This window comes from Triticum urartu, chromosome 2A (genome assembly GCF_056163025.1).
Source record: "Triticum urartu cultivar PI428250 chromosome 2A, HENAU_Tu73, whole genome shotgun sequence".
Classification (NCBI taxonomy): domain Eukaryota; kingdom Viridiplantae; phylum Streptophyta; class Magnoliopsida; order Poales; family Poaceae; genus Triticum; species Triticum urartu.
In genome coordinates this window covers 215,411,402-215,428,116 of record NC_141874.1, presented here as the reverse complement: position 1 = coordinate 215,428,116, position 16,715 = coordinate 215,411,402, and positions in this window count along the sequence as shown.

The following is a 16,715-nucleotide window of genomic DNA, read 5'->3' as shown; positions in this document are numbered from 1 at the left end:
AAGCCATTTTGCGGAATCTTGGCTCATCATCGCTTCCTCATAGGTCGTAGGTTCTTCATGGTCAAGTAACATGACTTCCAGAACAGGATTACCATACCACTCTGGTGCGGATCTTACTCTGGTTGACCTACGAGGTTCGGTAGTAACTTGATCAGAAGTTTCATGATCATCATCATTAGCTTCCTCACTTACTTGTGTAGGAATCACTGGAACTGATTTCTGTGATAAACTACTTTCCAATAAGGGAGCAGGTACAGTTACCTCATCAAGTTCTACTTTCCTCCCACTCACTTCTTTCGAGAGAAACTCCTTCTCTAGAAAGGATCCATTCTTAGCAACGAATATCTTGCCTTCAGATCTGTGATAGAAGGTGTACCCAACAGTTTCTTTTGGGTATCCTATGAAGACACATTCCTCCGATTTGGGTTCGAGCTTATCAGGTTGAAGTTTTTTCACATAAGCATCGCAGCCCCAAACTTTAAGAAACGACAACTTGGGTTTCTTGCCAAACCACAGTTCATAAGGTGTCGTCTCAACGGATTTTGATGGTGCCCTATTTAACATGAATGCAGCCATCTCTAAAGCATAACCCCAAAACGATAGCGGTAAATCAGTAAGAGACATCATAGATCGCACCATATCTAATAAAGCACGGTTCTGATGTTTGGACACACCATTACGCTGTGGTGTTCCAGGTGGCGTGAGTTACAAAACTATTCTGCATTCTTTCAAATGAAGACCAAACTCGTAACTCAAATATTGTCCTCCATGATCAGATCGTAGAAACTTAATTTTCTTGTTACGATGATTTTCCACTTCACTCCGGAATTCTTTGAACTTTTCAAATGTTTCAGACTTATGTTTCATCAACTAGATATACCCATATCTGCTCAAATCATCTGTCAAGGTCAGAAAATAACGATACCCGCCACGAGCATCAACACTCATCGGACCACATACATCAGTATGTATAATTTCCAATAAGTCTGTTGCTCGTTCCATTGTTCCGGAGAAAGGAGTCTTAGTCATCTTGCCCATGAGGCATGGTTCGCAAGCATCAAGTGATTCATAATCAAGTGATTCCCAAAGCCCATCAGCATGGAGTTTCTTCATGCGCTTTACACCAATATGACCTAAACGGCAGTGCCACAAATAAGTTGCACTATCATTATTAAACTTATATCTTTTGGCTTCAATACTATGAATATGTGTATCACTACTATCAAGATTTAGTAAAAGTAGACCACTCATCAAGGGTGCATGACCATACAAGATATTACTCATATAAATAGAACAACCATTATGTCTTGCATCAAACAAGATCTAGATATAATGTTTATGCTTAACGCTGGCACCAAATAATAATTATTCAGGTCTAAAACTAATCCCGAAGGTAGATGTAGAGGTAGCGTGCCGACGGCGATCACATCGACTTTGGAACCATTTCCCACGCGCATCGTCACCTCGTCCTTAGCCAATCTTCGCTTAATCCATAGCCCATGTTTCGAGTTGCAAATATTAGCAACAGAACCCGTATCAAATACCCATGCGCTACTGCGAGCATTAGTAAGGTACACATCAATAACATGTATATCAAATATACCTTTCACTTTGCCATCCTTCTTCTCCGCCAAATACTTGGGGCAGTTCGGCTTCCAGTGACCTGTCCCTTTGCAGTAGAAGCACTCAGTTTCAGGCTTAGGTCCAGACTTGGGTTTCTTCACTTGAGCAGCAACTGGCTTGCTGTTCTTCTTGAAGTTCCCCTTCTTCCCTTTACCCTTTTTCTTGAAACTAGTGGTCTTGTTGACCATCAACACTTGATGCTCCTTCTTGATTTCTACCTCCACAGCCTTTAGCATTGCGAAGAGCTCAGGAATCGTCTTATCCATCCCGTGCATATTATAGTTCATCACGAAGCTCTTGTAGCTTGGTGGCAGTGATTGAAGAACTCTATCAATGACACTATCAACTGGAAGATTAACTCCCAGCCAAGTCAAGTGGTTGTGGTACCCAGACATTCTGAGTATATGTTCACTGACAGAACTATTCTCCTCCATTTTGCAGTTGTAGAACTTATTGGAGACTTCATATCTCTCAATCCGTGCATTTGCTTGAAATATTAACTTCAACTCCTGGAACATCTCATATGCTCCATGATGTTCAAAACATCGTTGAAGTCATGGTTCTAAGCCATAAAGCATGGCACACTAAACTATCGAGTAGTCATCAGCTTTGCTCTGCCAGGTGTTGATAACATCTGGCGTTGCACCTGCAGCGGGTTTGGCACCTAGCGGTGCTTCCAGGACGTAATTCTTCTCTGCAGCAATGAGGCTAATCCTCAAGTTACGGACCCAGTCCGTGTAATTGCTACCATCATCTTTCAACTTAGATTTCTCTAGGAACGCATTAAAATTCAATGGAACAACATCACGGGCCATTTATCTACAACAACATAGACATGCAAAATACTATCTGGTACTTAGTTCATGATAAATTAAAGTTCAATTAATCATATTGCTGAAGAACTCCCACTTAGATAGACATCCCTCTAATCATCTAAGTGAGCACGTGATCCATATCAATTAAACCATGTCTGATCATCACGTGAGATGGAGTAGTTTTCAATGGTGAACATCAGCATGTTGATCATATCTACTATATGATTCACGCCCGACCTTTCGGTCTCAGTGTTCCGAGGCCATATCTGCATATGCTAGGCTAGTCAAGTTTAACCCGAGTATTCTGCTTGTGCAAAACTAGCTTGCACCCATTGTATGTTAACGTAGAGCTTAGCGCACCCGATCATCACGTGGTGTCTCAGCATGATGAACTGTAGCAACGGTGCATACTCAGGTAGAACACTTATACCTTGAAATTTAGTGAGAGATCATCTTACACTACAAAAAAATACACTTCCGTGATGATACGTGTTTGTCACAGTAGGTCGCATTTTCTGTCATGCATGTACATCCATGACGATTTTATGACAGAATCAAGATAGTAATACCTGTGCTGTCATAGAAGTGTTCCATGACATTACCAAAATTATCATCACGGAAGAGTCCACTTCCATGACGATAAATCCCACGTCACAGAAGTGCTTTCGTCAAGGGTGACCGACACGTGGCATCCACCGTAACGGAACGCCGTTAAGCTATCGGGTCGGGTTTTGGATCCGATAACCCGTTAACAGCCTCGACGAATGGGGATTTTCCACGTGTAAAATCATCATTGGCTGGAGGAAACACGTGTCGGCTCATCGTTGGGACAGATGTCATCCACTCATTGGACAGAAGGCGCCTATGATACGTCGACACGTGGCACGGCCCAACAGAGGCCCATTCCTGTGAAAAGACTGGCCCATTTAACTTGGTCAAAAGGTGGCGGGCCGGCCCATGTAAAGCCTGTTAATGACCTGTTCGCATATAGCCCATTTACAGCCCGCTAACCCAAGGCCCGTTACGCCCTATCCGAATTAGGCCAGTAGCGTCATCTGGGCCACCCAATATGATTCTAGCCCGTTTTCACTTCTGCCCCATGTATGGCCCATGACGTCTTTCGGTCCATATGAGGCCCTATGTAACTCTTGGCCTATTAATGGCCCATGGTGAAACTGGCCCGTAATGAACAGTGTATCACTTTACACCCATTAATGGCCCGTGGTGAAACTGGCCCATAATGAATAGTGTATCACTTTATACCCATTAACGGCCTGTTATTCCGTTGGGCCATTTCCAGCCCATGTTATCTTTCGGCCTTCTCAGAGCCCATTTATTCTTGGGCTCATTTCCAGCATTCATTTACTTACGACCCGTTACTGTCATTTTCTGCTTGTGGGCCAAATTCAATCCGTGTTATAGTCGAACTGTTTGTGGTCCGTTAATACGTTGGGCCGTTTTCATAGCGTCATCAAATATGGCCTATTAACGATGGCCCGTTATGCTAGGCCCATGAATGGACGATTCCAACTCTAGCCCGTTTACGGCCATAATGTGGTCTGTTTGGCCCATGTTTGGCCAATTGATCATACGACCCGTATAAGGCCCATTGATGATACGGCCCGCAGAAGGCCCATTGTTTCTACAGCCCATCGAAGGCCCATTGTTTCTACGGCCCGTAGAAGGCCCACTGTTTCTACGACCAGTAGGAGGCCCAGTGTCACTACAGTAAATATTAGCCCATGGTTATTGTGGCCTAGTTTTAAAAAATAGGTTATTGCAGCCACTAGCTAACCGCGGAAAAAGAACTGCAATGACTACAAGCAAACAAATAAACAAGACAACAAGGAAATAAATAAGCAAGCAACTAACGCTACGCTATCACGGCTATTGCACATATTACATCCACTGGGCATCGAAGTTCGCCACCAGTGCAAATATAGGGAACAAAGCAGTATATCATATACACTGGTTGTCAAAGTTGGCGACCAGCGCAAATAAACGCCGCAGCAAAACAAATCCAGAACTGAAACCACTTCAGAAGATCTCAAGAAACAATATCCTGGGTACCCATAATGCTGGCAAGATGCTTAGCAAGCTTGTCAACTTTCTCTTGTTTGGCGCTTAAATCCTCCAGCGCTTGCTGTTGCACCAGAAAATATGCATCTGAATTCTGCAGGGACTTCCTCAGTCCTTCAACTTCCTGTTGCAGCACATCTGATCGATGTCTTTCAACTTGAAGTTGAGACTCAAGAAGACAAACTGATTCAGGCAGGGAGTTCGAAGAGCTTGTGCCAGCAGTAGTGGCCAGTAACTCGAACACTACATTAATAGAGGACTTTTGGGTTCCCTCATTGTCGTCAAGATAGTTTTTATCAGCTTTGTTGGAGACCAACAGGGATGTCTCACTATCTTGAACCTTATCTGCATTACTTCCTTTACCATTGGATAACGCGGTACTGTTCTCCAATATTTTGTCCGCATTCTAAAAGAGAAACAAGCAGACACATCACATGTTTACCATGTTGTATATGAAACTCATTTTGGTAAATGAGTTCAGTAGTAAAGTGGACAGGATATCAACATGAAACAAACATATATCTATGTACCATGGTCACTTTATGGTCTATATCATTCTAGTTTTTGTTGCCAAATCAAGATAGAGACACAGTTCAAATAATATTTGTTCAAGACAAAGCAAAATAGACAGAATATAAGTGTGGGTAACTATAGAGCAATAACAACACTTGTAATGTGCATGACATGAGAACATAACTATTTATTCAATTGAAACTGAAATCAACATAGAGCAGGTTACAACAGCAAACCAGTTAAAGAAACAGGTTTAAAACATACCTGTTGCGCCATTGGAGTTTCAATTCCATCCTAAAAATTTGAAAATAGTTGGTATGAGTAAATACAATAATGCAAGAGCAAAGGAGTATGAACCATAGCTACAGAACCTGACCTGAGAACAAATCTTCTTCTCCTTTAAGCGTTGAGTTGGGATTCGGAGTGGTGGTCCTCGTGCTTTGGGCACTGTAGTTCCCTTACTAACTGCTCGTGTTTGGGTGCTCTGTGGTGGAGACGGTGCTGTGTCAACTGGAACTAGGTTACTATCTGCCTGGGTTGGGGTTAGAAGGGGTGTAGCTGGTTCTCTGTCTAACCGGGTAGGGGTACAATCTGCGAGAGTCTGGGTTATGTGTGGTGGATCTGGTCCTTGGGCAAGTACAACCGTGGTTCTATCTGCATCAACTGGTAGCACTATCTTTTTCTGAAGACCGTGTTGTTACTCCCTTAGATACTGCCATCGCGCTCTCCAATTCAAATGGCTGATAAACAAGAAAAGTAATTGAAAGTATAGACATTGTATGATAGACAGGTGCAATGGATAGTGGGGAATAAAAGAGGGCATGAAATAATTCATATTTATGTTGTCTAACCAAACAGGATAGCAGGACACAATTTCACATATATGATGGCTAACTAAACAGGATAGCATGACACAATTTCACATTATGATGGCTAACTAAAAAAGATGGAAAGACATAGTTCAAAATATGAGACTATGTAAACAGGATGACATGACATAACTATATAATGTGTTTATTAAATAGGTTGGCATGCCATAATTCACATACATTCACGGATAGAATGCCATAATTCAAAATATGATGACTGTAAACACTAAATAGGATGAGATGATATAACTATATGATGTCTTTATTAAATGGGTTTCCATGCCATAATTCAGATAGATGATGTGTATGTACTATGTAAACATGATGGTATGATATAATTCAAATATATGATTTATATAGTAAGCAAGTAAGCAGATGGCAATCCATATATGATGTAAAAACTAAGCAATGCAAGACAACATGCATGACATGGGTAATATAACCCTGCCATGTTTGAGCATAGACCTCAGGGGGGGGGGTAGGACTGGTCATCAGTCTCTGAATCCTCCTCTGAGGAGCTCTCTGTAACCAACAAGATGTCTACTTCAGCAGGTAGCATTGTCTGCTCTGAATACCTTGTTTTCACTCCAGATACTTCCATCACCGCTTCAAATGACTGATGCACAGGAAGAGTAGTTGAATATACAAACGTTGTCGACAAATGGAACACTAATACAAAAAATGATAGCATGATATAATTCACATACATGATGATTGGCTAAACAGCATGGCATTGCATAATTCACATATATAATGCCTTTGCAACAAGATAGCATTGTATAATTCACATATATAATGTCTTGCAACAAGATGGCAATGCATAATTCACATATATGGTAATTAGACACTGAACAGGTGGCATTCACACAAAGCATGTCTAAACTAATCAAATGAGATAGCAATGCGAGACACCATACGCATGATATGAGCAACATAACCCTACCAAGTTAGAGCATACACCTCGGGGGGGATAGGACTAGTCATCTGTCTATGAATCCTCCTCTGAGGAGCTATCCGTAACCAGCGAGATATGCGCTTCGTCAGATAGCATAGTTTGCTCTGAAGACCTTGTTTTCACTCCAGAATTTGCCATCACTGTGTCAAATGGCTGATGCACATGAAGAGCAGTTGAATGTACTAACATTGTTGACAAATGTAATATGTGACAAAAAAAAGGATGGCCTGATATAATTTACATATAAGATGACTGGCTAAGCAGGATGGCATTGCAAAATTCACATATATGATGCCTGGCTAAACAAGATGGCGTTGCATAATTCACATAAACGATGAATAAACTAAACAGATGGCATTCACACAAAGGATGTCTAAACTAAGTAGATGACATATTTGATGTATAAAGTAAGAAATGCAAGACACCATATGCATGATATAACCAACATTAGCATGCCAAGTTAGAGCGAAGACCTCAGGGGGTAAATAGGAGTTGTCTTCTTCTGAATCCCCCTCAGAATAGATATCTTCCTCTCGATTACAATCCGAAATGCGTGGAGGGGGGATGCCTTTGCGCCTACCATGGAGCGACGTCTACATGAAATTCTATTGCCACGCAAGGCTCGTCTCTTTTGCTCTACATGTTCAGTTCCATTGTTTACAATAACTGTCATGCATAGGAATAAAACATAGTGAGATTATGTAAGGAGTGCATGCAGAAATCCCGAGTGATGGTAGCAACCTGTGGATAGACCCAAAACCAATAATAGCAGGCAGATAATGGCTTCAGTTAAAAAATACAGATAATGGCTTCTTTACTGTTTGTTTCCCACCCAACATGAAACTCATAGTAGACACCGGAGAATAACCAGATAGTAGGTAGATACTATTGATAGCGGCCCCGATATGTACCCCACAACCATTTAAAAACTCAAGTTTAACCATTAGTTTGGAGCTGAATCAGAGTCTAATCGGTGAACAGGACGATAAAGTAGCATGTAATATTAAGCGATGCATAACGTAAGAAGACACGAAAGAGTGCGACCTCTCTAGCGGACCCGTGTAGTCCTCGAGGTCATCTGCTCGGTTGATGATGGTAATGCAGTTTTCATGGCTGCCAGCGGCGGGGAAGAAGATCTGAGGTGGCGAAAGACAGTCTGGAGGCCGGATCCCTGCTGTGCTGGACCCTTCTGTCGTTGGAGCAGCTGAGCTGGGGTGGACGACGGTGCAGCAGGAGCGGGACAAACCACGCAAGGTTTTCTTTGACAACTATCTGTAAGAGAAGTAATTCTGTAAGGGCTCATTTTAAATGGAGGATTCCAACAATGCAGGGATAGGAAATAGACAGGAATAGGATAGGAATGCACGTGCAAAACAGAGAATTTAAAAACACAGGATTTCTGCCAATCTGGGTGTTTGATTCACAACAATTGGAAGATCATAGGATGCAAAGAAGCATGGTGAGATTAAGTCAAACCACAAGAAAATGTACGGTTATAATGCTATTATGCTACTATCTCTTAGTCTTGTGCTTCATGAATAGGAATTTGAAAAGGAGGACAAGTGAAAATTAAAATTCCTATGTTTTTTATTTCAAGGAGACACTAAAGGAACAAATCCGTGTGCTCAGTGGACAATATATATAACATGTAGAGTAAAAAAGAGATGCAACAAGTGTACAACCTCTTTGGCAAAGCCATGTCGATCTCAGCGTGATTGGGTTGGCCAGTGAGGATGCTCCAGCTGACTTTGCTGTCGGAGGAGGGGAAGAAGATCTTAGGCGTCTGGAGATGGAGCCCGAGGTACTGCTCCACTGTGATGGAGGGTTTCGTCGTTGGAGCAGCTCTGGTGAGTTGTACGACGCCGAGGCTGAAGCAGGACAAGAGAGACAACGAACAACGTTAACCTGAGTGGAATTCTAATAGCATCTCCAATACATGACGTAAAATACATAACCACAAAGTGCTAGATGTAAAATACATTAGCCGCTCATCTCTGAACTTAACTGTCGAAACTGAACTTAACTGTCAAACTGAACTTAACTGTCGAAACTGAATTTTGCTATCAAAACTGAATTTTGTTGTCAAAACTGAACGCACTAGCAAGGTGAGGCTACACGTCGGTCGACTGACTTTTTCATCTCTGGTCAGTCGATTTTGCAGCCATTGGATACGAAATCAAGGGCCTGCGGTTCATCTTCAACCTCCAAACCCCTGAGCCGCCAGCCACCACCGGCCAAACAGCAACCCCCCGCCGCCTGCGGCCGGCGGTGCACCGCCCCGCCTGCCCCGAAAACACTGCCCACCGCCGGTTCACCACCGCCCCGGCCATCCCTCTAGGCCCCCTGTGCCTAGCTTTTTCTTCGGCGATCCCCACGCCACCGCCCCGCCGACGCCCCACCACTGCCCCCATCCTGAACCCTAAGATAGATAGTGGGGTACCTCTCTGGTGAGCCCCCTCCCTGCTGCGGCTGGTTCTTCCTTCACCCCGGCGAGCCCCCCACCCCCTGAAAATCGACTGACCCAAAAGTCGATTCAGTCGACTGAAGTGTAGCTAAATCGGAGCAGCATCGCAAGCAAGAGCAAGAGTGAGAGCAGCAGCGCGAGCAAGAGCAATAGCAAGAGCAGACCAGGCAGGGGACCGAGAGCAAGAGCAGAGCAGGGGACCGTGAAGTGGACGACGATGACACCGTCGATGGAGCCGCGCCATGTCGGCTCGGGACCGAGCGCCGGCAGCACCGTGAGATCGAATCAAGAAGAAAATGCGGTGATTAGTGTACAACCTCTTTGGTGGCGCCGATTAGGCCGCAACTTCATCCGAGGAAATGGTGATGATGATGCTCTTCCGGTGGTGCAGGTGAAGACGGCGGTGTGGGAATGGAGGTGGCGCGAAAGACGAGGGGAACGTCGGGGCAGCTCCTTGGAGGTGGAGGATGGGATGGCTAAACCGGCGGGACGATGAGATCGACTACGGATCCTCATCCGGTACGGTGGATGAGGGACATCGAGGTGTTACTGTGGACGACGTCGTCAGGGAAGAGGCTCCGGCTAGGTGGCGGACAGAGCAGGGTGTGGGGTTTCATCGTGGGTTTTCGCGGCCTCGGTGTACGAATGGGTGGGCGGATGGGATGGCAGTGGGGAACCATGGCTTAGAGACGTGCTTGTCCGAAATGTGGGGTAAGTTACGGAAGTACCCCCACTGATTTGAGGCGGTTCTTTCGGTTCAGGGGTACCACGGGCATTTCGCGTGTCGGGATTTCATAGGAGGTGGGAGTTTTCACGCGCGTTGTAATTTCAAAATAGCAAGGCGCGGGTTGAGATGGAGGGAGTTGTCGGAGCACAACGAGACAAAGATATACCTTAAGTATTTCGGGCTAACAAGGTGCGGGTTGAAATTTCCAGAAAAGCCTAATGTGTACTGTACCAAATCAATGCGCACTACAAATGTCATTCAAAACTTTGAATTCATGTTATGTTCAATTAAAATATTTCGCTACGTGTATAATGCTTGCAACCTACTACTCAAATGAACGTTTTAGTGCATTCCAAACGTATATACTACCGCTTCAATATGAACTAAATTTGAATTCGTTTCTCTATTTGAATAAGATCTACAGTAATGATTGTTGTGAAGTCAAAGCATTTGAATTCGTTTCTCTGTTTTAATAAGATCTACAATCATCATTATTGTCAAGTTAAACCATCGTTTGTGTATTATCTTCACAGCGCACCACATGATTAGTCTCGAGTTACATATGAACTATGTGTACTATATGAACTCGAACTTGATTTTTGAATCCACTTTATTTTGATTTCAAGTCACATTACATTTCTAGCTCTAGCCAGATCTTCATAATCTAAACCATGTCTCATATGTATAATGTGTTTATCACATTATGTATGGTGCCCCGCCCCCTACGCCTACATGTATTTAGATGTGAGTTGCAAACACCACACATTACCACAAATTCAAATAAAATGTGAGAATGTTCGATATATAGTATTGTTTAGATTGTTCGATATTTAGTTGTAAGCTGCAAACGCCACACATTACCACAAATTCAAATAAAATGTGAGATTGTTTGATGTATAGTATGGTTTAGATTGTTCGGCATCTAGCTGTGAGTTGCAAACGCCATGCATTATCACATTATGGTATAACATGTGCACAACACGTGTATCACCGCTATATTCATGCATGCAATATTTAAAACACTATGATCTCCTATTCAAATATATGAATCCGCTTTCATATCAAGTTATGATCTTTGTTAGTCTCTTACACCCACACAATCCTCTAACCTTTGTAGCTACCACTAACTTTCTCTCGTGCATGCACACGCCCTCCTCGCCCTCCCCCTCCCTCGGCATTCTATACACCGGGGACATTCATTTTTTTCTTTAGGTCGTTCTCCCAGAGTCTCCACAACTCCTTTCCGACACACACCGATCGATAAACCTCTCCAGCGATGCCTGCCTACAACATACACACACACCTTCAATCTCCTCCTTTATGTGTCCTTGCCTCGTGTCTCTCATACGGTCAGACACACGTGTAAACTCTCGCCCCTCTTTTCATCGATCTCACAATCGCACACTCCTCCCCGTATCTAGCTAGTAGTTGGGCCTCTCGCACCACCTCCTAGCTCCATTCTCTCTGTGTATCCATCTCGCTGGGCCTTATTTGCCTCTAACAAATGGATGTACACCGACCGATCTCTCGCTATACATATAGCTAGCTAGGTCCTTATAACTTGTTTTTACCCACACGTCAATCGATCTACCTCATTAGTTGTGTCTCTCCCTTCCTCCGACAAACAACAATTGATTTACCGATCTAGTTAGGTTTGCTTACCAAACACATGGTTCCCCTTCATCATCCATGGATGCGTCTTGACAGATCTATCACGCACAGGCACACACAGAAACACATCCCCACTCTTATTGATAACATTGCAGTTCCACCCTCAGTTTTTATAGTAGGCCTCTCCCACCATCTTCGAGAAGCAACTCCATCACCCATCCAGCACTCTACCCCTCTCCCTCCCTCTCTCTCCTCTCTCTCTCTCTCTGTCCCATCATATTTCCCGTCCTTCAGTTATGTATGGATGTCGACCGATCTCCCTCAAGACATAGCTTGGTCTCTCCTTGTCAACACATATACGAGTCGTTCTACCTCTATAGTTAGGCCTCTGCCTACCCCTCCCCCACCCCTCCCCCCCACACACACCGATACATCGAGCACTCTAGTCATGTCTCCCTGCCACACACAAACTTGACATGTGCCCTCTAACGTTCCGTTAGGCCAGTCGCCCTATATCTTTGACTTGCACACACACACAATTTCGATGGCTCTCTTCATCGATCTCGCACCCACCCACTTGATCCTCTCTTCGACTCTATCGATAGCTATGACCCCTCCCTCTCTTCTCATGGATTGCCCGACCATGTATGTATGATATGGATAGGCCTCCATTTCACACACATTGCATGCAAAATTTTGTTTGAGATGTCATCGACACATATTCCCACAAATAATTCACGAAATCAACCCCCCACCCCACCCCCACCCCAAAACAAAAAACACTCACGAACACGGTTTGTATCTCTCTCACACACCCACATAGGTGTGGGACGTGCACGAAGAGAAGAGGTGCATGCACGACGCACATACTCCCGTCTCTTTCCCAACCACACCCGCGCGGGTACACTGTGGAGCTCATTACTGTATGAAAAAGGCAGCCCACATGGTAATTTGGCACGTGTACTAGTTGTCCACTTGGTGGAGGGAGGATGGTATACCACGGGTGAACAAACAAATTGCGACTTGACGTGTTATGTTAAAAAAAGAGGCAAACCATGTGGGGCCTACCTTAGAGGCAAGGCTCTATACACTGGAGTACTTTTGATGTGTCCCGTCAACTCGCAAAATGAGGAGAAGCTTGCTTAGTATGTTGTCTTCCCCGTTCCTAAATATAAGTCTTTGTAGAGATTTCACCATGAATCACATGCGGATGTATATAGATGCATTTTAAGTGTAGATTCATTCATTTTGTTCCGTATGTAGTGGAATCTCTACAAAGACTTATCTACTAGTAATAGCTATCCCCCACTACTAGGAATTCTCTATCCTCTCCTTGAGCCACATCATCAAAATTGATGTAGTCGTTAGATGAAGTAAATCAGTCCATAATAGCCGTCTGATCTAGACGTTGAGAGGCTCCGCACTAAGCCACATGCAAGCATGCAGAAATACCATGGCACATGCATGTGAGTGGGTTTTAAATCACATCAACATGTCTGCATGCATGCATGCACCGGTAGCATGCATGTAAGTGAGCTTTTAAGTCCCATTAACATGTCAAAAAGAAAAATATAATCCCATTATGCAGTAGGAGCTGGCTGATCTTTTTTCCTTACGTGGGATGATCTAAATGATGATGGGAGTTTATTTAGTTTGGCTACCACATTTTTCATGCAGTTATAGAGTTTTTTTAGTTCTATGAAATCGATAATTTTGCGCAGAGAGATATACCGCTATTCTGCGGCAACGCGCGGGGACTCATCTAGTAATATTTAGGAACGGAGGGAGTACTATGTAAAGAGTTAGGTGTCGCACAGTGATAGTGTGAGGTGGGCCATGTAATCAGTGAGCCTACGTGTTTTCACTGCTCTTGCACGCCTCCGCTGTAAGAATGGAGAAAATTGTAATCTAGTAGTAGTACCTCCTTTCGCCGAAAGCGTGGGACATCTAGCATTCCTACCACCTCAGTAATAAAGACCAATGAGCCATCAAATCACATAGACCCAGCAGTAACCATCACCCTTGCACTAGTGAGAGGTCGCGTCCGCTCTGCCCGGGCATGAATACGACATCGATTCTTTGGAGCGGCGCTAACCGTTTCGGGCGGGAAGCGCGCGCGGGCGATGGAGGGGCTTTGGGTGGGCCAGGCTGGTCAGGAGCGGGCGTGGCAGCTGTCCGCATGTCCCTACCGGACACGCCCGGAAACGAGAGGATGCACCGATTCTCGCGGCTAAAATCGTACACTACACAACATCTCTCTATAGGAGTAGGTCAATCTGTCGCTCTCTCTAACACACACATGTGTTAAACACACACACACACACACACGCACACACCTTGGTCCCGTTGCACCTTCCAACTTGAGGTCTCGGGTTTGATAACTACACTTGGGCATAATTTGTGCCAGGAGGATTCTTTGACTAGTCAAAATGTTTTCTAGGGTTTGCACGCTTCACACTCTCTCTCCAGTATATATATACACGCTAGAGCCTCAACGCTTGTAGTTGCTCTCTTCACACTCTCTCACCCTCTCCCTCCGTTCCGATTTACTTGTCACAGGTATGGATGTATCTAGATGTATTTTAGTTCTAGATACATCCATTTCTTTGATGAGTAATTTGGAACGGAGAGAGTTGTTGCTCTCTTCACACTCTCTCGCCCTCTCCAAATCTAAACAAGACTTCGTTGGCCTCTCTCTCCCCTCACTGCTGCTCAAAGAGCCAGCATGATCCGTCCGCCAGGAAGGGAAGGAGGCTTAACGCTGTCGCCGTCAGCGAGGGACTACCGGCGCAGCTGTTCACTATCCACCTAGTGGCGGCGCGAGAGGGCCTCCGACCCCTTCTTCTTCGCCGCCGTCCCGTCACCCACTGAACCACGCCCCAAGAACCTTAAGGTATAATTTACTTACTCCACATGCATTCCTCTAGCTGCATGCATACCATGAATCTAGGACATGGTTCAAAGAGGAAAGGAGTGGGGGAAAGTAGTGGGAAAAGTTGTATATAGCATGAATCTAGTACGTGGTTCAAAGAGGAAATGAAGGGGGAAAGTTGTATAGTATGAATCTAGGACGTGGTTCAAAGAGGAAAGGAATGGGGGAAAGTAGTGGGGAAAGTTGTATCGCATAAATCTAGACGTGGTTCAAAGAGGAAAGGAAGAGGCGAAAGTACTAGTTCAAAAAGGAAAGGAAGGGACAAGGCTGTAGAGTTTGAGCAGGACTAGATTTGCTAGGCTCACATAGGGAAAGGTGTCTAAAGATAACAAAACTGGGACCAACACAAATATGCTTCTTGGTTGTTTGTTCTTTGTTGCAACAGACTGTGCATGACCACAGTACATCGATAGATGCACATGGTGCTGGTGCGTCCACTATCCCGTGCAACTCATTAGCTGTTGTTAATCTAAGGCCATGTTTGGTTAAAAACTACCTAGTCCCTACCTGCTTGGTTCCAGGGACTAAACATGGACTAGCGGTTATTAAATGACATGCTAAAAGACCATGTTACCCCTAGTAATGAACTAATAGAGACAAGGTGCGATGCGTGGCAGGGGCAACTGTTGGAAAAAGTCCCAAAAAGACTCCCTCAGGGTCTTCTTTCTTTAGTCCCAAATGCCCACTTTTAGTCCCTAAAAGTCCCTCCTGTTTGGTTTAGATGGGACTGACACAGAGTTTTTTTAGTCCCTACACCAAAATGTCCCTGTAAACAAACACCCTCTAATAATGCCGCTGGAAAATTGATGCAATGCCACAGTTAAAAGCAAATTACATGTTTAATGAATTTTATTGTTAATATAATCTCTATGTTAATATTAATCAATGCCACCGTTTGAGAAATTCTACTGTCTTGCTTTCTTTCCCATTTAGATAAGGTAGATGCTTCTTTTTGTTGGCTTCTGTGTCATCCACCGTTATTGACCACTAATTTTTTCCTTTGCACCTCTGTGTAAACAGGGTTATCTACTTCACCTCGTTGCCATTGTGACCTTTTGTTGCACTACACAAAACACTTTTGTTTTAAGAGTGTTTTGTGCAGTTCAACCAAAATGTCACACCGACAATGTTGCTTGATTGCTTGATCTTAGTGGAACTACACAAGAGGAGATCTTACTTCCTATCCGTTAAGGCGAATTTGGTTCATATCTTCTTCTTGTGAGTTGTTTCAATTCCTCATCATGAGAGGTCAGTACTAGCCTTCTTTCACATGATTCTTCAGTGTGCTTTCATATGTTGTGCTACTTGTACGATAATGTTGCTTGATTTTAGTGAACTGCACAAATGGAGACAAGACTTCCAATCTATATGTGCACCGTAATATCCCATTGATGTAAGATAAGGATATTTCACAACTGTTGGCCTATATTTTGCCACTTTCATCAGAAAATTAAGTTTAGTACTATACTTGTGCTCCCTAATTGACATGCCAAATCTTACATTGAAGGTGAAGCTTGTCTGTTATTAAACCAAGTGATGAAGGGGAAGAACAAGCGGAAGAAAAACAAAAATCAACTCCCGGTGCTGTAATGAAGCACTAGAACTGTGATGACACAAGTAATGATATAGTTTTGCATCTTAATTTATTGCTATGGCTGGAACGAGCAATTGTTTTGCCACTGATTTGATGCCACTCTTAATGTAATATGTAATTATCTCAACTTGTGCAAACAGGCATCTTCTTTGAAGATACCATATATTTTAGTGGAACTGCACAAGAAGATGTTGGAAACATTAAACTAATCGAGGAGTATATAGTAAGCATGGCCACCACCGTAGATAGCAACAGATGGTTCCAGAGAAGTGCTTCATCTGTATGCTCTACACAATAAGCCTCCTGACAAAGGTTGGTACTCGCCCACTGATTTCATCCATATGATTGAGCTTTGTCATCTCTATTGGTGTTGTGCTACTGTTTAGATATTGTCATGAAAAAGTGGTATTGTCCTTGAGAAGTGCTTCATCTGTGCTGTTTTAAATATTTCCTTTCCTTTTTTTGAGCAAACAGGGATGCTAGCATTTAGTAGTCCTCTTGTCTTTGCACAACATGATCATCTTCCTCTAAAG